Genomic DNA, 23648 nt, shown 5'->3' with positions numbered 1-23648 from the left:
TTGGACTTTGGGGACTTTGGGTGATTTTTGGGTTGCAGAACTCAAGAGACTTTTTGGTTGTGGGACTTTGGGTGATTTTTGGGTTGCTGGATTCAAGAAACAAAGGGAAAGGACACGGCCCAATTTGCTGGGGTGGGTCTTTGCTCATGGTTTGGTGTATGAACTCTAGTTGTGGTGTTTTCCCAATTTAATGCTGATGTTGTTTACCTCATGTTATTAAACATTTTCTGCTACACCGAGACTCTGTGCTTGTGAGAGGGGAAGTATTGCCTCTTCGAGGCACCCAGGGGTGTATGTAAGATTTTCCCAGGTCACTGGGTGAGGGCTCAAGCTGGTTTTGCGTTATGTTGTTGGGAGGGGACCCCTATGTATTGAACCCGGCCCTTGCTGCTATCAGCTCGGCTGGCAGAAGGGTTACATAAGAATAGGAAAAGGTACAGAGAAGGACAACAGAAATGGCTAAGCGTAAGCAACAGCTTCCATATGAGGAGAGATTAAAAAGCCTGGGAGTTTTCATCTTGGAAAAGAGATGACTAAGGGGGAATATAATAGAGATATCTAAAATCATGACTGGTGTGAAGAAAGTGAATAAGGAAGTATTTTTTAATCCTTCACATAACACAGGAACCAGGGGTCACCCAATGAAATTAATGGGTAGCAGGTTTAAAACAAACAAAAGGAAGTAGTTCTTCAGAAAACACACAGTCAACCTGTGGAACTTGTTGCTGAAGAAGATATAACTGGTCCTGAAGGATAGGTCCATCAATGGCTATTAGCCACGGTGGTCAGAGGTGTAACCCCATGCTCTGATTGTCCCCATGCCAGAAGCTGTTCTGTTCATTCTCTTTGAAGCACCTAGCATTGGCCGCTGTTGGAAGACAAGATATTGATCTAGATGGGCCATTGGTCTGACCCAGTATGGCCGTTCTTATGTTAATATCTTTTATTCTTATGTTCTTATCAAAATCTCTTAGTTTCTAGGGCCTTTCTGTAGTGTTTTCTCTACTTCCTCAGATTCTGAGATTTCATATAGAAATACACAGCAAACACGCACACTAGAAAGCCCCATCTGAAGGGACATGCCCTTACAGTGGTATGGAGGAAACTAACCAGCTCTTTGGGGCCTGTTCCATGCAAACAAGATACACCTGCAAGGCTTGTTCAGTCTGGAGGAGGAGGAGCTTACAAGGGGGAATTTACCACAGGAAGGGGTGATGAATAGGAAGAAGGCTGCTCCACCCAGGGCTGCTGGTAACAGAGGTAGTCAACTGGACTTGAGAAGGAGACAGTTGCAAGACACACTGCTCCTGTAGCCCCCTGACTGACAGTGAGGCAATACTCTCCAAGAAGAGGGGTAGATGGTAAACCCCTGGAAGAGGCATTTGGGGAGACTAAGCCCTTAGAACTGAATACAAGGGAGAAGATGGGGTAATCAATGGGTAGTGGGACCTGGGGCAGTCCCCCACCCCTCACCCTGCTTGAGTAATTTATATTTTCTTCCATGGTGCAGAGCTTTCAAGGTGTTATTGATGTTGCTAACTTGTTTACCTCACCTTGCAGGAAGCTGCTTGTGGATAAATATCAACAGCTCAGAGTAACAGCTCAGTTATTCACGCACAACATCTCACGACTTCAGGCTGTTCTAACTTGCACCAGGCTGTTTCTACACTAGAGAACTGAACTGTTTGCTATTGAATGGGTAGGCTAGGATTGGTTTAAGTGCATCCACTCTATCCATACTGATTCATCCATACACAATAGCATTGTGGTAATCCCTTTCAAATACAAAGGTTTCTTGGTACCTTGCCATGTTCCCAACACAACTCCTGAAATATATGGATTTGTGGAGATTTTTGAAATGTCACCACCGAGGATTGGTTGAACCATCCAGGTCACACAAACTTGCTGCAGACTAAAATGGGTCAAGAGAATAACACAGCATTAAACACTGCAGAAAGCAAGTCTACTTCAACTGGTATTTGTCATGCATTTGAAGTGCTTTTGTGAGTGGACACAAGATAATGAACATATTAGGGGGACCACAGTACATGGTTCCTACCATGGTACATTTCTCCAGTGTAGACAAGAGTGAGGTGACTGGATCATGAGCAGTAGAACCATCTTGTGTAGCAAGGACATCTTTGTACCAAGCACATTGTGCTGGAGTTAGAATATTGGACAAACTCCTCAAAGTGGATCCTGAAAGCTCAGCCTTAGGGCTAGGGGCCTTCCCAGATGTGTGTGTCAAAGATACAGTATCTTCAACCCTGGAAAGATGGAATTCTTGCTGGTGGACTGGAACTCCTTATGGTTCTTCTTCTTCTGTCATACTGTGTATTGTAGGGGCTCATTCAGAGATGAGGTTAAGAATTTTGGCATCACTTTTGACCATGGGCATCCTTGCATTAAATATGGTACAAAAGTGGGTTTCCCTCCCCCTTACACACAGTTTTGCAATTTTTACAGGTGCACCCTTAGTTATCCTATCATGACAGCAACAATCTCTATCCTTATCAGTACAAGAGCTCACAGCAGGACTTCTTCATAGCTCTCAACTTGTTCTTGATGCATCTGTAGTTCTCTGCTGATTGGTTTGAGAGGTTGGGATCATATTACATCTTGCATTATATTTTTTACACTGGCTGCCTATTTTGTAAGAGGCTGTCATAAACTAGCCCTACTGAGTTTTGAAGCTCTGGTTATTTTTCAGAGCTCCTCCTTCAGCCCACCCTGAAGGGTATTTGTACTCCAATGAAACAAGACTTTTAGGAATCCCACCACCATCATGTCTTAGATCTTAAATAACATGGCAATAGACACCAAAGGAGAAAGTATATATGACAGATAATTATGATTTTGCTTTGATGGGTCCTGTGGCATGGAACTTAATTCCCTTTGATATCCATTTCAGTTCATCCTACTGAACTTCTAAACAACACTTTAAACTGATTTCCCCAGAAATGTGTTTTTAGTGAGACTACTGGTATCTTTGTATTTGAATGCATTTGTCTGTGCTCTTTTTCTGTGTTTGAATGAAGTATAACAAAGGAAATAACTAAATTAGGCATTTAAAAAAATATTTGAGTTCTTCTCATCTCTAGAGACTTATTATTATCAGTAGCACAGGTACGAATTATTTGTAAATTATTTGTACCGGACATTGAACAAATTTCTGCCATGTGAACGTCTGTTCTCACTTTCAGGTGACATTGTAAATAAGAAGCAGGCAGCATTATCTCCTGCAAATGTAAACAAACTTGTTTGTCTGAGCAATTGGCTGAACAAGAAGTAGGACTGAGTGGACTTATAGGCTCCAAAGCTTTTGTTGTTTTATTTTTGAGTCCAGTTATGTAACAAAAAATCTGCATTTTTATGTTGCACTTTCATGAGAAAGAGATTGCACTTCAGTTCTTGTATGAGGTGAATTGAAAAATACTATTTCTTTTGTTAATCTTTTTATAGTACAAATATTTGAAATAAAAAAATACAATATACAGTGAGCACTGCACACTTTGTATTCTGTGTTGTAATTGATATCAATATATTTGAAAATGTAGAAAACATCCAAAAATATTTAAATAAATGGTATTCTATTATTGTTTAACAGTGCAATTAAAACTGTGGTTAATTGTTATTATTTTTTAAATCAAGTTAATTTGATTTAATTGCTTGAGTTAATTGTGATTAACTGACAGCCTTATTTACAATATAAACACAGCCCCTGAAGAGAAAAAGTGAGGTGCACACATTTCTCCCATGCATTTATAAGAGGATAAGTGATTGCCCAGGATAAAATTCTCATGGTTTCCAAGTTCCATTGCGTGATGATTTGTCAGGTTTCATCAAAAGAGCTGGCTGCTCACAAATATAGCGCTTTTTATCTTTGCAGTCATCAGAGAAGAGCTCTCCACCTGTTACAACTGCACAGTCCCCATCCGTGTATCCTTTCTTTACTGGAAACCTAAAATGGGTGGAGGGGGTGGGGGAGTTATTTTAGCAATTCTAGTTTTAGATACATCACAATTTTAGTTTTTTCTAAGGTGCCAAATCACTCTGGAATCTGAGTACCATAGTATATGGCATTGCCAAATAGTTTTATTAATAACAGAACAATTGTCGAGAAGCAGAGGGAACATTATTAAAAGATTAATTAGTAAATTTGGTGGTTGTGAATATAATAGAATAACTACATTGGCTAGGCAGGAGTAGTGCCCCAGATACTGTGTAAACTTTCTGATTAACTCTAGAATTGCACCTCTGCCATGACACATAACCTCCTGTCTCCATTTTTTCAGTCCTGAGTCCCACTTAGGGGAACGGGGAGCTGATAGGGGGGCTGCCGGTCCACCCTGGTTCCAAGCGCCCACCAGGTAGCTCCAACGGGCTGCTCTTTCTGCAAGCAGTGAACAAAGCAGGAAGCTACCAAACAACATTATAAGGGAGCAATGCACAACTTTAAAGGAGCATGTTCTCTAATTGATCAGCAGTGTAACAATGAAACAATGTTAACCGGGATGACTTTAAGTGAGGACTTACTGTAGTTTCAATAGCAGATGAATCCTGAGGAATCAAAGATCCAGTCTGCATGTAAATGGCCAATTGTAAAAATGAATGAAGGGAAGGGAAATCTAGATTACATCCATAAATGAGACAGCAGTGCAATTTTATCTATGTAAGCTGGGGGGAGAGGTAGACACGCTGGAGGGTAGGAGATAGGGTCCAGAGTGACCTAGACAAATTGGAGGATTGGGTCAAAAGAAATCTGATGAGAGTCCTGCACTTAGAACAGAAGAATCCCATGCACCTCTACAGGCTGGGGACTGACTGGCAGTTCTGCAGAAAAGGACCTCGGGATTATAGTGGATGAGAGGCTGGATATGAGTCAGCAGTGTGCCCTTGTTGCCAAGAAGGCTAATGGCATATTGGGCTGCATTAGTAGGAGCATTGCCAGCAGATCGAGGGAAGTTATTATTCCCCTCTATTCAGAACTAGTGAGGCCTCATCTGGAGTACTACATACAGTTTTGGGGGCCCCACTACAGAAAGGATGTGGACAAATTGGAGAGAATCCAGTGGAAGGCAACGAAAATGATCAGAGGGCTGGGGCACATGACTTACAAGGAGAGGCTGTGGGAATTGGGCCTTTTTAGTCTGCAGAAGAGAAGAGTGAGGGGGGATTTGATAGCAGCCTTCAACTACCTGAAGGGGGGTTCCAATGAGGATGGAGCTCGGCTGTTCTCAATGGTGGCAGATGACAGAACAAGGAGCAATGGTCTCAAGTTGCAGTGGGGGAGGACTAGGTTGGATATTAGGAAACACTATTTCACTAGGAGGGCGGTGAAGCACTGGAATGGGCTACCTAGGGAGGTGGTGGAATCTCCATCTTTAGAGGTTTTTAAGGCCCAGCTCGACAAAGCCCTGGCTGGGATGATTTAGTTGGTGTTGGTCCTGCTTTGAGCAGAGGGTTGGACTATCTGACCTCCTGAGGGCTCTTCCAACCCTAATCTTCTATGATTCTATGACATACTGAACAGTAGTTTTCATTCATTAGTGCCACCGTACACTGGTTGGAAAAAGGGGTAATTTGGTTCATACCAGAGTTCTGACTCACATTACTGCAAATATTTTTGAACCCAGGATTTGGGATCTCCTTTGTCTTTTGGCATCATGTTGGGCACCATAGAAATGCTGCAAAATAATCCTCATAGAAATGATACGTTTGTAGAAATGTCTGTGACTCACCAATCAGTGGAGAGAGCTGTGCCATTTCCCCACATCCAGAGTCTGTAGGTCTTGTCACGTGATAATCCTATCCAGTGAAAAGCTGCCAGTGGGTGTATGAAATCCTGTTCAAGAACAAAACCAATTCATACAATTGCATTCGTTTCCCTGCTTCTTTCATGGGCAAATAGATACCAGGGGTACGGTAATGTGATTAACAAATCCTAATATGCTCAGGTAACCTCAGGCTGGAGCAACTGTACAGGCCAAACTGATCATGTTCTTCATTTTCTCCAAGAATGTAAGTTTCAGTCTTGTAGAAACTGTGTTAATATTCTCTCTTCCCTTCCCAACCATATTTTAACGCCTTTGTCTCCATCAAAACCCTCAGGAGACTGAAGAAATTTCCACTGGAAATTGCCAATCCTGCTCCATTGATGCACTGCCTTGTCCCAGAGCATGAGTGCACCCCCGGAGCAATTCCCTGTACTTCCTGGCCCTAGGCAGTGAAAGGCTGGACAGGGGATTCCAACCTTGATCTCTACCAGAGAAGTACAGAGCACTAATTCCTAGGACACTAACCCTGGTGCTACTGCTTTTCCTTAAACTCTATCAGTTCTTTCAACTACTTAATTTCTTCAGTGTTGATTAATCTCTCTTCACTCTCTTATCTGGAGGACATTATCTGAGACAGAGAAAAATGCCCAGTGCAATGTCCAGCTCCATCTTATACTACAGTAATAGCTGTACAGACGCTTCCCAGGTTACACAAGACCCGACTTACGCAAATTTGCACTTATGGAAAAAGTTCCATACGCCAGAAATAGGATTTTTGAGTTGTGGAATTTTTTGCGTAACGTATGGGTATACTTTTCCGACTTACGCAAAATTCGAGTCACGCAAGGCTTTCTGGACTGGAACGATTGCGTAAGTCGGGGGCATCTGTACCTTGAATATGAATATGAAAAGTACAGGTGACATTGGGTTACTACCTTGCAGGAGATGTATTTGATTTGAATTTAGAATTCAGTGATTATTCTAATACTGGCAGGAGTGGAGAAAGCTCAAGGTAATTAGCCTTCAAGAAAAAATATATAATAAATCAAAATACCAAATGAAGCCAAATCTCATTCTCCTCAATCCTGTTTTCATTGACAAATCTTCTACTGGCAGATTTGAATATGCAGCTCTCCAAAAGAGGAAGATACTCTACCAGCTCTTCTTTGCCTTCTATCAGAAGGAGTCTGGAGCCATGAGAAGAGCAGGCCTTTCCACTCTCCAGCCATGGTTTGTATTCAGTAGAAAAGTGGTAACATTTCTTTCCACATTGATACCAATGTTCTGGGCAAAGAGACTTCCATCCTTAAAAAGAAAATACAGTTTAGGCTTCCTATTGTTGTTACACTTGTACAGACATGTGAGTGTCAGGGAGTGTAAGTTGGTGTAACTAATATGCTGAGAAGCCAGAACAAGGTGTAAGGTAAAGTGGGAGGTTGATGGGTTTATTTTATAGTTTCTTATTCTCTCCAGCTGACTGCTTTTCTTGCTGTACTTCTCTCTATGGCCTTTCAGCATGTCACTTAGATCAGTTTAACTTCCCTGACCTTCCCTAAGGCTCACCTCTGAATTTTGCCTAGTGAGGATATGGGGAGATTCTTTAGTAAATAGGGATAAAAAGACCAGTGTTCTAATTAACCCCAAGTGTCATGATCTGTGTATTATTGATCAGCGCTGCTACAGGTGTTGGGGATTCAATTTGAAATTATTTCAGTCAACAGGTAAAGCAAATATAAGAAACACTTGGGTTTTTTTTGAAGAAAATTAACCTATATCATTCCTGTTCAAAACCTATGGTAGGTTTGCATTCTCACCTTGGATAATTTCCATTTCTTTCGTGAGGTTTTCCAGCTGTCCACATGGTGGATCAGAGACCTGAAAAACTGAAAGCCAAAATAGCATAACAATATGATGGATCACTTAAAACTAAATTTAATCATAGTGTTACAGATCAATGCACTGTGCCTTTCAGGGACACAAAGGGCCCAATTGTGCCATCAGTTACTGTATATCTAATATATATTTATAATAGTATGTTATCATGTTAACATTAACACATCGGGACATTTTCTAAGTAAGTAAATATTAATTTAAAAATAAACATCTTAAAATTAAAAATAAAAATTGTGTCTGGCTAAAAATCTATGAAGATGCAGAGAAAAATGCAATTGAAAATATCCTGGTTTCTAACCTTTTAGTCACAACAGTGATTGTTTGAAATTACTACTGTTACGGGTTGGATCACAGAAACCCCCTTGGGAACTGCCACCTGATGTGCCAAGACTACTTCTGCCCCTGCTTTCCCTGCTAGCTCGAGACCCCACCACCCTGTCTTGCTGAGCCAGACACACCTGTCTGCTCCAACACCAGACCCAGGGTCAGAATTACTTGCCCCAAACAGCTTCAGGCTTGACTGAAAGCAACTTACAGAAGTGTTCTTGTCTTTAACACTCAGATGCCCAACTCCCAATGGGGTCTAAACCCAAATAAATCCATTTTACCCTTACCTTATACAGGATAAACTCATAAATTGTTTGCCCTCTATAACACTGATAGAGAGATATGCACAGCTGTTTGCCCACCCAGGTATTAACACATACGCTGAGTTAATTAATAAGTAAAAAGTGATTTTATTAAATACAGAAAGTAGGATTTAAGTGGTTCCAAGTAGTAACAGACAGAACAAAGTCACCAAGCAAAATAAAATAAAACACGCAAATCTATGTCTAATCAAACTGAATACAGATAATCTCACTCTTAGAGATGATTCAGTAAGTTTTTTCCTCAGACTGGACATCTTCCAGGCCTGGGCACAATGGTACTGCCAGCTCAGGTGGTAGCTAGGGGATTCCTCATGATGGCTCTTTTTCCTTTGTTCTGTTCCACCCATTTATATATCTTTTGCATAAGGCGGGAATCCTTTGTCCCTCTCTGGGTTCCCACCCCCTCCTTCTCAATGGAAAGACACCAGGTTAAAGATGGATTCCAGTTCAGGTGACATGCTCACATGTCAATGCAAGACTTCATTACCCACTTGCCAGCACACACATATACAGGAAGACTTACAGGTAAAACAGCCATCTGCAGTCAATTGTCCTGGTCAATGGGAGTCATCAAGACTCCAAACCACCATTAATGGCACACACTTTGCATAATTACAATAGGCCCTCAGAGTTATATTTCATATTTTTAGTTTCAGATACAAGAGTGATACATTTATACAAATAGGATGATCACACTCAGTAGATTATAAGCTTTGTAATGATACCTTACAAGATACCTTTTGCATGAAGCATATTCCGGTTACATTATATTCACTCATTAGCATATTTTTATAAAATCATATAGACTGCAATGTCATTACTACAAAGCACAAATATGTCATTTTCCAAGTTAGGCACACAAGGAGAAAATTAGAAATGTAAGAAGAAAATGGTAACTGGAATCTTTGCAAGGTAGGGTGACCAGATGTCCCGATTTTATAGGGACAGTCCCGATATTTGGGGTTTTGTCTTATCTAGGTGCCTATTACCCCCCATCCCCTGTCCCGATTTTTCACACTTGCTGTCTGGTCACCCTATTCCAAGGAAGCCAAGGAATAACTGCATTAGGCAGAGAAAATTCCAGAAGTTTCAAGCCCCTGAAGCTTCCTAGGAAGTCTTTTATTGCTGGCTATAGATTGCTTCATGTGGCAGATGCTGGGGGTTCAGTCCCCAGATTCCACCAGAATGTCTGTGCTTTGCGTTGAGGGCCGGGAACCTGTATGGATCTTTCATTCCTGGGCAAGACAGCTACATTGTTGTTGTGATGCCAGGGACTCTCTTGCTGCAGCTGTCCCTAGAAAATCCTGCAGGGTGAAGAAGAATGTGTAGGAGCCCAGCTGGTTCCCCTGTCCTGTTCCCTAAATCCATAATTAGATAACTAAAGAAGTGATTTTCAGAAGTGCAGCACACACAATGCAATTCACACTCCATTGATTTAAGAGGTTAGAAAAGACATATGTCAGTTCAGAATTATTTGGCCTTTTAGTGTCTTCTTTGCTCATACTTTACCTTTGGCACTTAAGAAACCCACTGCTATGAGCAAAGCCAGGCAGAAGATCCCAAGAATCACTATAATGAGCCGCCATACAGAAGATGGAGCAGAAGAACCTGTGAGAGAGAAAAGAGAGAAATGCAGTATTAAGGAGAAAATTTTAAGCCTCACAGTAGGCATAAGCCCTAACTGATTTCTCCTAAATCTTTATGAGGAGTTTTGCTTTTAATGTTCTCATACAATTAAAGGACAGTGTTAGACTATGGACAGTTAAATAGTAGTATGTGCAGAGTCAGCAGCATGTAGCACACAGTACCTTTGCCCTGGGGATTCGTAGTCCTTCGTCTCCTCTGCTGCTCAGAAGCATTATGGCATTTCAGTTCTGTGTAGTTCACCACCTCCTCGTTTATTTCTAGTGGATTATAGCATAGAAATAGTGAATTCCATTCATTGCACTGACAAAGTGGGCAGCTCTGATTACAATCTATAGAGGTATAAAACTGTCATTGCAGTATGTGAGGCAGAACTTTTGTATTAAAAGGTTTTGTCCTACAGTACAATGGTCTTCAGTAGCCTATCAGTGTACTGGGATCAACAAACATCTGGGAATTCAGCAGATTCAGCTAATCACTTTTTTCTGATATCTGCCTCCTATTTAGAGTCTTAACCCAAAATGTTGTTAACTTCCACTTAAAAGTGGTTCAAGTGATTAATATAACCCTTTGCATATACTATATAATCAGAAAAGCACAGTTAAAAAGATAAGCACTAAAAGCTAGAGAAATCACCAATTAAAACAACGTATCTACTCAATTACCCTTACGACTCCTGCATTTGGCTTATCAAAATATTGAAATGTAAAATTTGTTTTATATACTTCAAAAGAGTAGTAGACCAAAAGTTGGGAGACTAAGGGAGTTAGCCAGCTGAGTTTGCCAGCGGAGGCAGATAGGTTTGTGTGTGTTTCTGTTTGTTTTTTTCATTCTGTTTCCTTAAACTTGCAGGTACTGTACAAGGAAGAACCCATCAGGGCATGTTTCCATCACCACTGCTATCTCTTTGTCGATCTACACTGGTGGGGTCCCCGACCAAACAGGCAACCTGACCCTAGAGGTTTTCATGCAGGTTCTGGTCTTGACTTGCTGGGAACGTGTCCAGAATTTCCCTGTCAATGAAACCAAGTAGGGGGAACAACCAGGTGTAAGAGGTGTCTGCTGGAGGAGTCCCTTGGGAAGCAGGTAAGAGAGCTGTAAGTGGCTTGTCTGCCTAGCATCTGGGAGCATGAGAACTTCATCAACTGGACACAAGTGGAGACATCTGGGATGGAGGACGCTGTGACCCTCTTCCTATTACAGACACTAGCCAACTACAGATGACTGCAGCAGCAACAGAGGAAATGGGAGAATGGGCAGCTCTGCAAGGAGGTGACAGACTAGGTGGCCACCTCAGTCAGTAGGCAGTGCTCCACCCCCCCACCCTGGTTCCCTGTCAATCAATGTCAAGAACTGGTATGCTATACTGACAATAGGAGGTTAGGAGCAGATCCCAGTGGCTGAGGAGGAGGAGCCATTTGCCCCAAGGCTGGAAGACTCACTGCCACCACACATGGGAGGAGGACACGTAGGGTGCTGGTGGTCGGGGACTCTCTTCTGGAATGAAGGCATCCATCTGCCGACCTGACATGATGACCTGGGGTGCATGCTGCCTGCCTGGTGCCTCTGTCAGAAACATAATGGAAGTTTGCCAATGCTCATCTGTCCCTCTGAGAGCTACCCTATGCTACTCATCCATGTGGTCACTAATGGTATTGCCAGGTCTGAGTCTGAGGAGATCAGCATTACTACAGGGCTCTGAGATCTAGGGTGAAGGAGTCAAGGGTGCAGGTGGTGTTCTCATCCATCCTCCCTGTCCAGAGTAAGGGACCTGGCAGGGACACAAGCATCCTGGAGATGAAAGCATGGCAAGGCAAATGGTGTCGATGGTAGGGCTTTGGCTTCTTTTAACCGGGGGATGTGGTTCTGGGAAGAAGATCTGCGGGACAGAAATGGGGTGCTCCTGACCAAGAATGGGAAGAGCATAGTTGCGCACCGACTTGCCCACCAAGTGGGGAGGTCTTTAAACTAGGTTCCGTGGGGTCATGTGACAAAAGCCCAAAGGTAAGTATAAAAAGGTGACCTTAGTAGAGAGTTAGATGTTGGGGGGGGGGCATGGAAAATTTCAATAGGGTCAAAGAAGCAACAAGAAAAATCAGTGTGGCAATTGGATAAACATTTTAGATATCTATAAATAAATGCAATGAGTAGGGGGAATAAACAGGAAGAACTGGAAGCATTGCTACATAAGCTAAATTGTGATTTAATTGGCATCACAGAGACTTGATGGGATAAGTTTTATGACTGGAATATTAATATTGAGGGTATAGCTTGTTCAGAAAGGACAGGTAGGTAAAAAGGGGAGGAGGGGTTGCATTATACACAAAGGATATATACAATTGTTTGGAGGTCCATAAGGAGGTGGGAGGCAGACCGATTGAGAGTCTCTGGGTAAAGATAAAAGGGTTAAAAATAGAGGTGATGTCACTATGGGGATCTACTATAGACCACCAAATCAGGATGAGGCAGTTCTAAAAGAAATAACAGAAATAATCAAAACAAAGGACCTGGTAATAATGGGAGACTTTAACTACCCATTCACCTGTTGGGAAAGTAATACAACAACACACAAAATATCCAATAAGTTCTTGGAATGTGTCAGGGACAACTTTTTTGTTCCAGAAAGTGGAGGAAGTAACCAGAGGACAGCCATTTAGACTTGATTCTGACCAACAGGGCAGAATTGCTAGTGAAGGTAAAAGAAAATTTGGGTGACATTGACCATGAAACGACAGATTTCATGTTTCTAAGGAAAGGAAGGAGTGAGAGTAGCAGAATAAGGATAATGGACTTCAAAAAAGCAGACTAACAAACTCAAAGAACTGATAGGTGACATCTCATGGGAAGAAAATCTAAGGGAAAAAGGAATTCAGGTGAGCTGGCAGCTCCTCAAGGAGACAATATTAAAGCTACAGCTACAAACTATTCTGATGCAAAGAAAAGATAGGAACAATAGTAAGAGGCCAATATGCGTCCATCAGGAGCTCTTTAATGACCTGAAAATGAAAAAGGAATCCTACAAAAAGTGGAAACAGTCAAATTGATGAGGAGGAGTATAAAACAACAGCAAACGTATATAGGGATAAAATTTAGAAAGGCTATGGAACAAAATGAGTTAAAGCTGACAAGGGACATAAAAGGCAATAAGAAGTGGTTCTTTAAATACATTGGGAGCAAAAGAAAGACAGAGGAAAGTATAGGACCTCTACTTAGCAGGGAAAGAGAGCTAATAACTGATGACATCAAAATATCTATTTTGTGCTTAATGCCTATTTTGCTTAAGTCTTCACTAAAAAGGTTCATGATGACCAGATACTCAACACAATTAATATTGACAACCAGGGAGAAAGAATGCAAGTCAAAATACGGAAAGATAAGCTAGATGTATGCAAATTGTCAGGGCCTGATAAAATTCATCCTAGGGTACTTAAGAAACTAGCTGAAGCAATCTTGGAGCCATTAGCAATTATCTTTGAGAAATCCTGGAGGACAGAAGGGGTTTCAGAAGACTGGAGAAAGGCAAACATAGTACCCAGCTTTAAAAAGGGAACAAGGAAGAACCTGGGAATTATAGACCAGTCAGCCTAATTGCAATAACTAGAAAGATACTGGAGCAAATTGTCAATTAATATGTAAGCATCTGGAGGATAATAGGGTTATAAGGCATAGTCAGCATTGATTTGTCAAGAACAAATCATGCCAAACCAACTTAATTTCCTTCTTCGATAGGGTTACAGACCCAGTGGATGGGGGGCAGGAAGTAGACATGATATACCTTGATTTTAGTAAGGCTTTTAAAATACTTCTACACAACATTCTCATAAGTAAACTAGGGAAAAGTGGTCTAAATGGAATTACAATAAATTGGGTGCAAAACTGGCTAAAAGACAATACTCAAATGGTAGTTATCAATGGTTTGCTGTCAAATTGGGAGGTTGTATCTAGTAGCATCTTTCAGGGGTCCATGCCTGATCTGGTTCTAGTCAATATTTTCATTAATGGCTTGGATACTGGAGTAGAGAGTATGCTTATAGAATTTGCAGATGACACCAAGCTGGTATGGGTTGAAAGCAGTTTGGAGGACAGGTTTATAATTCAAAATGACCTCGACCAATTGGAGAATTGTTCTGAAGTGAACAAGATGAAATTCAATAAAGACAAGTGCAAAGTACTTCACTTAGGAAGGAAAAATCAAATGCACAACTGCAAATGGGGAATAACTGTCTAGGTAGCAGTACTGATGAAAAGGATCTGGGGGCTACAGTGGACCACAAACTGAATATGAGTCGTCAATATGCTGCAGCTGAAAAAAAGGCTAATCGGATTATGAGGGAATCAACAGGAGTGTTGGATGTAAGACACAGGAGGTAATGGACCGCCTCTACTCAGCATTGGTGAGGCCCCAGCTGAAGTACTGTGTTCAGTTCTGGACATCACAATTTAGGAAGGATGTGGACAAATTGGAAAGAGTCCAGAGGACAGCAACAAAAATGATAAAAGGTTTAGAAAACCTGACCAAAGGGGAAAGACTGACAAAACCAGGCTTGTTTAGTCTTGAGAAAAGAAGACTGAGGGGGGACCTGATAACAGTCTTCCAATATCTTAAGGGTTGTTATAAAGACGAGGGTGATCAATTGTTCTCCATGTCCACTGAAGATAGGACAAGAAGTAATGTACTTAGTCTGCAGCAAGGGAGATTTAGGTTAGATATTAGGAAAAACTTTCTTACTTTAACGGTAGTTACACTCTGAGAGAGGCTTCCAAGGGAGGTGATGGGGACCCCAGCATTGGAAGCATTTAAAAAAAAGTTGGACAAACGCCTGTCAAGGATGGGCTAGGTTTACTTGGTCCTGCCATAGCACAGAGGGCTGATCTTGATGACTTCTCAAATCCCTTCCAGCCCTACATTTCTATGATTCTAACACAAATTTAACTCTGATCTACAATACACATTTATAAACTCATTCAACACATTTAGTGCTATTTCCTTAATTTAAAGCTTGCGCCTGCTGTCATTGAAGTCAATGGCTGTTTTACAACTGATTTCAGAGAAACATGGCACTTGGCATTATGCTCTTCTTGATGGAGTCAATGTTTTCCTTCTTCTTCATCTTTTTAAAAAGGAGCATTTTTAAATGTCATCTTCTCAAAACTAACTGATCAATGTCTTTAATGCTCACTGGAATTCTTGCACAGGTCAAGGAATCTTCTGCTGGACAGGAATGAGTTTAATGTCTCTGGGATAGTAAATAAATATGACCAGTTAAGGATGAGTCATGACTTCATCATGTTGACTATGATAATCAGGCAAAGCAGAGAGAAACTGGTACTTTATTTGAGTATGACTATGCTTCAGAAGGGAAAGCAGAATTCAGACATCACGTCCTTTAATCCTCCCACAATAAGGCATGACTTAAAGAGGCCATGTCTCCTTATACAAGGAGCAATTCAAACAACATTATTTGACCAGGAACGGTTTGCGAAAACATAATCACAGAACTGTGTTCCAGGGTTCTGGAGATTTGATGGTTTCTACTCCCCACTCCCAAGATACTGTGTATCATTCTTGGGGCATTTCAGTAGCTCATAGAATCATAGAATCATAGAATATCAGGGTTGGAAGGGACCTCAGGAGGTCTTCTAGTCCAACCCCCTGTTCAAAACAGGACCAATTCCCAACTAAATCATCACAGCCAGGGCTTTGTGAAGCCGGGCCTTAAAAACCTCCAAGGAAGGAGATTCCACCACCTCCCTAGGGAACGCATTCCAGTGTCTCACCACCCTCCTAGTGAAATAGTGTTTCCTAATATCCAACCTAGACCTCCCCCATTGCAACTTGAGACCATTGCTCCTTGTTCTGTCATCTGCCACCACTGAGAACAGCCGAGCTCCATCCTCTTTGGAACCCCCCTTTAGTAATAAGTTACTAAACTTATTAGTTTGACAAGGAATGGTTTGTGAAAACATAATCACAGAACTGTGTTCCAGGTTTCTGGAGATTTGATGGTTTCTACTCCCCACTCCCAAGATACTGTGTATCATTCTTGGGGCATTTCAGTAGCTGAAAGATGTTAAGAAGTTACTAAAATGACTGTGCCTAACAATGAAGAAAAAGCTAATAATCTAATTAGATAAAGTATCAGAAGGGTAGCCATGTTAGTCTGGATCAGTAAAAAGTGACAAAGAGTCCTGTGGCACCTTATAGACTAACAGACGTATTGGAGCATAAGCATGCGTCTGACGAAGTGGGTATTCACCCACAAAAGTTTATGCTCCAATACGTCTGTTAGTCTATAAGGTGCCACGGGACTCTTTGTCGCTTTTTATTTAGATAAAGTCAAGTAAAATGTGTACAGCTCACAGAAGAGATTTAACATGGACAATAAAATATCAGTAATAGCAGATATGATCTCAGATGTTTATAAACATACCACACCTTTGGCCCTGGTGTTCTTTGGTCTTTGTTTCTTCTGCTGCTTAGAAGGAGAGTTAAATTTCAAGTCTACATATGTCACTGCCTGTTCACTCATTTCTGGTACATTCTGGGATAAAAAGGTTGGATTTAGTAGACTGAGATAAACAATGGGATCTGATGGAAAGTGATACTTGTACTAAGAAACCACAACAGTAATTATCATAGCAGAATAACTGGGTGTTTTGGAAGAACAAAGCCTCTCTCCCATTGCACTTGGAATATGGCACATAGTTCTGAGTTCAGAAATGTCAAAAGGGGCAGGGGGTCCTCTTTCCCATTTGATGGTTGAGGGAGGGAGGATTATGATCACTGTTTTCATTTGTGTTATTTTTTTCATTTTTGTTTGTTCCCATTCATGTATTTATGCCATGATTCTTTCGAGTGCTTTTTCTAGTGTAATTTTAAATGTTTCTTGCAGAGGGATTTCCACCACTTGTCTTGGGAAACTATGGTGTTTTAATGCTGTCCCTTTACACCAAGTTCTACAATTTCACACCACCCTAAACAACCAATTTTCCTCTTTGATGATGATACACTTTCAATATTTCTAGACAGTCATCATTCATCCCCTTTTAACATTGGTTTGCAAATTCATTACATATGTTTAGTTCTTCAGGCTTTCTTTATAAATCAGTCCCTCCAGCCCCTTTAATAAAGCAAATGTCTTATTTTCTGAATTCCTTCCAAAATGCCCACCACTTCCTGCTTCTTTTTTTTTTTTTTTTAAGATGTGTTTATCTAAATCTTTGGGTCAGGGACCATGATCAAAATGTTCAAAAATGGGTGATAAAAATTAGGCTTCTAAGTCTATGTGAGCACCCAGTAGCAACTATAGACTTCAGAGGGGCTGATGAGTGCTCAATGTTTTTGAACATAAATCAGTTTTTAGGTGTATAGATATGGATTTAAGTGGCCAACTTTAGGCACCCATTTATGAAAATCTTGGCCCATCTCCTCTCTGTGCTATGCAGTTAGCTACACAGTAGATGTTCAACAAATAAATAATAAAATACTACTAATAATTAATCAAAATGGAAATGCACAGAACTGAATTCTAGCCATGCTCTCAATGAGAGAGAGAGACTGTCCAGTAGTAAGACGCACCTATCTATGCACAAAATGTTATTAGCTTTTTCGTTAACATAATGAATTGCAGGAATATATCTAATCTGCTATCCACTCTCATGGCAAGTCTACACTACAGCGCTACATTGGCACAGGTGCACTGATGCAACTGAGCCGCTGTACCATGTCTGGTGAAGAAGCACTATGCCGACAGGAGAGAACTCTCCCGTAGGTGCGATTACTCCACCTCAGCGAGAAACGTAAGCTATGTCGGTGGGAGAACGTCTCCCACCAAGATAGCGCTGGTGTGGACAGCACGAAACATGCATTGCTCAGGCAAGGGTGCGAGGGGGCTTTTTCACATCCCTGAGCGACATAAGTTAGATTGACTTAGGTTGTAGTGTAGACCTGCCCTCAGTTTCCTAATTCATTACTGCTTTCCATTTCTCCCTACCACTGAATAGCTGTGTGTTGGATTATTACAACAGATGTAATAGTTTTAATTTTATTTTCGGATCATTTTGCTAAACTTTCCAAACTGTTTTGGGTTATCTACCAGGTCTTGTTTATGTTTGTAATGCCCCTCCATTTAGCATAATCTGAGAATGGAATTATGTAAACATACAATATATTAACAGTCTATTCATTGCAATTTCCAGCCTGTTTATGAAGATGATAAATAACAAAGATCCAGCCACTAAACTCAGCCCATTTCTATTTATCATTAACCTTAGTTCACAGTACTTCAACCAGTTTTTTGTTCAGTGATAATGTTCTTATCCAAGACTTTTTGAATTAATTACCCAAGTAAGCTTTCTTGAGAAACTCTGTCAAATTCCTCACTAAAATCAGGATATTATATTTCCTATCTTTTCCAGTTTATGTTAATCTTGTAGATTTGGTGTCTACAGTTATCAAGTGTACATACTGCACAAGAGATGAAAAAAATATGGAAATGTAAACTTCTAATTCAAGTTTGTCTGAGATAATAAGTCCTTTCTTAGTCCCTTAAAATTAATAATGATAAAATAATACTATATTTCATAGTATCTCTCAAATTTTAATCAGAAGAAAAATTTTGTACAGGATGCAGAAATAAGTCCATTTCAGAATAACTAACTTTGCTCAATTTTTGAATTATACAGAAGCAATCACCTATACCTCTTATAACAAATATGTAACCTACGAATTAAAGCCCCGGAAGAATGTGGAACTCATACCTTTGTAGCTTTTTGATAGGAGGCTGGAGGGCAGAAACTAGAGCTTGAAGTGCTGCAGATTTTTTTGTCCTTCATGAAAATCCCTTGGGGATGGAGAGAGAGAGAGTCTGGTATCACCCTGTCACTGTCTTGTAAGGAGATGGACAACAGGAGCTGAGAGGAGAAGAATTATTCACTCTGCAATGCTCCATCTGAAACCGCACAGGAAGTTCTCACTCTGCTGGTTTGAAGTGCGCTGCACCCGCACAAAGCGCTCACAGGATCTTCTCTCTGTGTAGGTTTACGCAAGGCCTAAGGTGTTAAATTTAACCTACTTGAGGTCAGTTAAATATTGAATTTATTAAACAAGGTTGCTTAAGAAACCATTGATCAGCTAGTGTCTCTGCACTTCTTAAATCATGGGGCGAGATTCTTCTGTCAGTTACATTGATGTAAACTGGTGTACATTGGTGTAAACCCAATGAAACCCCATTGAAGTTAATACATTCACTCCCTATTTATAGTGATATAAACAAGTTCAGAGTCTAGCCCATGGTCTCTGCGTTCCTGACTTGCCTTACTAGGGAGGCAAATGTAGCCTAATGGAGACCTGAGTGCACTTCCTGGCTGTACCCTGGATCTGCTCACTACAGCCAAGTCACTTCACCTCTATGGAACTGGGGTGCAATGAAGTGTTTTGGGTACAAGAAGAACAATCCCCAATCTTTGCCTGAATCATAGTCAAACATATACATAGGTACTGTGGGTTTGGAGAGGGAAAGAAATATTCACTTAACAGTGTTCTGGCTGAAATCACACAGGAAGTTCTCATACTCAAGTTGCTAATTTGAGAAGGGCTGCCACCAGCTAGAATTGTCAGAACTTGAAACACATACTTTTGACAAAAATTCCCTATTTATACTTAATCTCCCTTTTCCAGAGTAGATGCAGACATCAACCAGTGATCTTACGCTAGACTCAGGTGGTCTGCATAGCTTGTATTTTCAAAACACAATCTCTCCCCATACAGAGCTTAGAAAATTTTACAGGAAAAACAAAAAAAACTAGTCAACACTGAGCTCGGAGTCTCCCTGGGCAGCCCTTCTCAAATTAGCAACACATAGTTGGGTCTTAGAACTAGAGTGCAATAATATCTGACTTTGAGTAACGAGAAAACAGAGAGTAGTAGGAGTAAACAAATGATCTAATTGGCTGGCAGAGATTTGAAACTCCTACCCTTTTTCATGTCCCTTCCAGCTAACCTCCATATATCCAAACACACATATACCCAATGGCAAAATTTGGCCCAAAATGTGGTTGACAGCAGACATGTGGGAAAGGGTAGAAAATTCAGCATCTCCATTTTTACAATCATAAGTAAGGAAAAGACTATTACAAACATTTGACATTATATATAGTTATACAGCAAAGAATTTGATAACTGCAATATGATATAAAAATAGCAACACACAGCTCAGCAAAGCCAAGAAGCAGCAATTCTTTCCGAGTTTCTCTTTTGGTCTGGGATGTTTCCAGATATGAATCTCAGAGTTTCTATGTTTTTCCTCATAACAGTGCAAGGGACTTCAGCTCAACTGCCTCCTTCTTACAGGCACACCTAAAGTGCCACAAGTACTCCTATTCTTTTAGCTTTAGGAAAGGAAAGATAGGAAGAAGCAAATATGGTCCCATCAAGAGTTCTTTACAAACTGAATATTAAAAAGGAATCCTACGAAAAATGGAACATGGACAAACTGTGAAGGATGAGTACAAAAGAATGGCACAAGCCTGCAGGAACAAAACCAGAAAGGTCAAGGCACAAAATGAGTTATACTTAGCAAAGAACATAAAAGGTAATAAGTGTTTCTGTAAATACATTAGGTGCAAGAGAAAGAGGAAGGAAAGTGTAGGTCCTCAACTTAGCACCAAGGACAGCTAATAGCAGATAATATCAAGAAGGCTGAAGTGTTTAATGCCTATCTTGCTTCTGTCTTTACTAAATAGGTAATTATACCAAATATTTAAGCAAAATTAATATTAACAGCAAGGGGGAAGAAACACAAGCCAAAACAGGGAAAGAACAGGATAAATAATAGTTAGATAAGTTACATGTGTTCAAGTGAGCAGGGCCTGAGGAAATTCACCCTAGAGTACTTAAGGAACTAACTAAAGCAATCTCTGAACCATTAGGAAATATCTTTGAGAACTCTGGGGAAGTCCAGAGGACTGGAGAAGAGCAAACATAGTACTGATCTTAAAAAAAGGGAACAAAAAGGATCTGGGGAAGGGATAGCTCAGTGGTCTGAGCATTGGCTTGCTAAAACCAGGGTTCTGAGTTCAATCCTTGAGAGGGCCATCTAGAGCAAAAAATCTGTCTGGGGATTAGCCCTTCCCTGAGCAGGGGGTTGAACTAGATAACCTCCTGAGGGAGGGGAAAGAACAGTCTGCTTAACTTTGATACCTGGAAAGATACTGAAACAATCAATTTGTAAACACCTAGAGGATAATAGGGTGGTACATAATAGACAACACAGATTGATCAAGAAAAAATCATGCTAAACCAACTTAATTTCCTTCTTTGACATGTCTACTGATCTAAGGGAAGCTGTAGACATCATATAACTTGATTTTAGTAAGTCTTTAGACACAGTCTCACATGACATTATCATAAGCAAGCTAAGGTAATATGGTGTATATGAAATTAATATAAGGTGGGTACAAAACTGGTTGAAAGACCTTGCTTAAAGCGTAGTAGCCCTGGGTCCAGTATATTCAATATTTGCATTAGAGACGTAGCTAATGAAGTAAAAAGAATGCTTATAAAATTTGTGGATAACACCAAGCTGGAAAGGGTTGCTAGCACATTGGAGGACAGATTTAGTATGCAAAATGTTCTTGACAAATTAGAGAATTGGTCTGAAATCAACAAGATGAAAATCATTAAAAACAAGTGCAAAGTACTGCACTTAGGAAACAAAAATTAAATGCACAACTACAGAATGGAGAATAGCTGGCTAGGCCGTGATACTGCTGAAAAGGATCTGGAGTTTATAGTGGATCACAAACTGAATATGAGCCCCCAATGTAATGGAGTTACAAAAAAGTCTAACATCATTTTTGGGTGTATTAACAGGAGTGTCATATGTAAGACATCAGAGGTAACTGTCCCTCTGTATTCAGCACTGGTAAGGCCTCAGCTTGAGTCCTGTGTCAATTTCTGAGTGCCATATTTAGGAAAGATGTGGACATATTGGAGGGAGTCCAGAGGAAAGTACCAAAAATTTTAACCTGACCTATGAGGAAAGGTTGAAAGGACTAGGCATGCTTAGTAAAGAGAAGAGAAGACTGAGGGGTGACCTGATAACAGTCTTCAGATATGTTAAGCGCTGTTATAAAGAGGCTGATGATCGACTGTTCTCAATGTAGGTAGGGCAAGAAGTAATCAGTTTAATCTTCAGCAGGAGAAATTATGTTTAGATATTAGAGAGGTTGTGGAATCCTCATCTTTGGAGGTTTTTATGAACGGGGTAGACAAACACCTGTCAGGGATGGTTTAGGTATATTTGCAGGTGGCTGGACTAGAAAACCTCTTGAGCTCCTTCGAGATCTACATTTCTCTGATTACTATATTGTTATTCCCTCCTGTTAATTGTTTTTTTCTTGCTACACTCCTCTCTGCTGGTCTTTCAACACGTGACTTAAAACAGGTTATTCACCTTTACATTTCCTTAAGACTCACTTCTGAGTTATACAATGAGTGTACATTTTTGGTAAATAAGGATAAAAAGAATTGTAATCCAATTAACACAAAATCTCATAATCTGATATTCATCAGTGTAGCAACAGTGTTGAGGATTTAATATGAAATTATTTCAGTCTAAAGTTACAGCACATAGATGAAAACATTTTTGCCCCTTTCCTAAAATCTTAGAATCATAGAAGATTAGGTTTGGAAGAGACCTCAGGAGATCATCTAGTCCAACCCCCTGCTCAAAGCAGGACCAACACCTACTAAATCATCCCAGCCAGGGCTTTGTCAAGCCGGGCCTTAAAAACCTCTAAGGACGGAGATTCCACCACCTCCCTAGTAACCCATTCCAGTGCTTTACCACCTTCCTAGAGAAATAGTGTTTCCTAATATCCAACTTAGACCTCCCCCACTGCAACTTGAGACCATTGAGAACAGCCAAGCTCCAACCTCTTTGGAACCCCCTTGAGGTAGTTGAAGGCTGCTATCAAATCCCCCTTCACTCTTCTCTTCTGCAGACTAAACAATCCCAGTTCCCTCAGCTTCTCCTCATAAATCATGTGCCCCAGCCCCCTGATCATTTTTGTTGCCCTCTGCTGGACTCTCCAATTGAAATATTTTGTCATCCAACAATTAATTTTGGAAATAGAATGTCAATTAGATATAAAATGTTATGTTTAGAGCTGACATTTCATATTAAAATGATATGTAATTCAAAATGACAAATGTAAAATATTGCTTCAGAAAACAGAAAAAATCTTGAAATCAACATTTTCCCATGGATAAAACTACATTTTTGACTGAACATATATTACCAGATCTAGTTACCAGATTGATAGATATAAATGAGATTATAATTTTCCTCTCAAAGAACCATCCTTTCCCAAAATGACATCCACATGTATCTTCAGCGTCCACCAAATAATCTCTCATTCTAACCCTCTCCCCATTTTTAGAGTTGTTTGGGGATATATCTGGGTTCCTGCTTTGATTTCAATGTCACACACAGTCAGCATTTCCCAGAATCTTCCAATTGGCCCAAATTTAGCTTGTTTTTTCTTGGTACTGTTTCCACTCTTGTCTCGAGTATTTCAGTGTCTAGTCAAAAATATATAAAGGGGCTTCTAGCACTGTAGTAGCAGAAACTGATAAATTCAATGTTTCTCATGATATTCATGATGATGATGCAGTTCCAGT

General features: G+C 40.4%; 1 pseudogene; it reads right to left on the bottom strand.

Moving 5' to 3' along the window:
- Nucleotides 1–3798: 3798 nt before the first annotated feature.
- Nucleotides 3799–18799, bottom strand: LOC135887999 (natural killer cells antigen CD94-like; annotated as a pseudogene).
- Between the last annotated feature and the right edge of the window lie 4849 nt (nt 18800–23648).

This window comes from Emys orbicularis, chromosome 1, assembly GCF_028017835.1.
Source record: "Emys orbicularis isolate rEmyOrb1 chromosome 1, rEmyOrb1.hap1, whole genome shotgun sequence".
NCBI lineage: Eukaryota > Metazoa > Chordata > Testudines > Emydidae > Emys > Emys orbicularis.
Note: the sequence above shows the minus strand (reverse complement) of the source record. Positions and strands in the feature narration are given on the sequence as shown.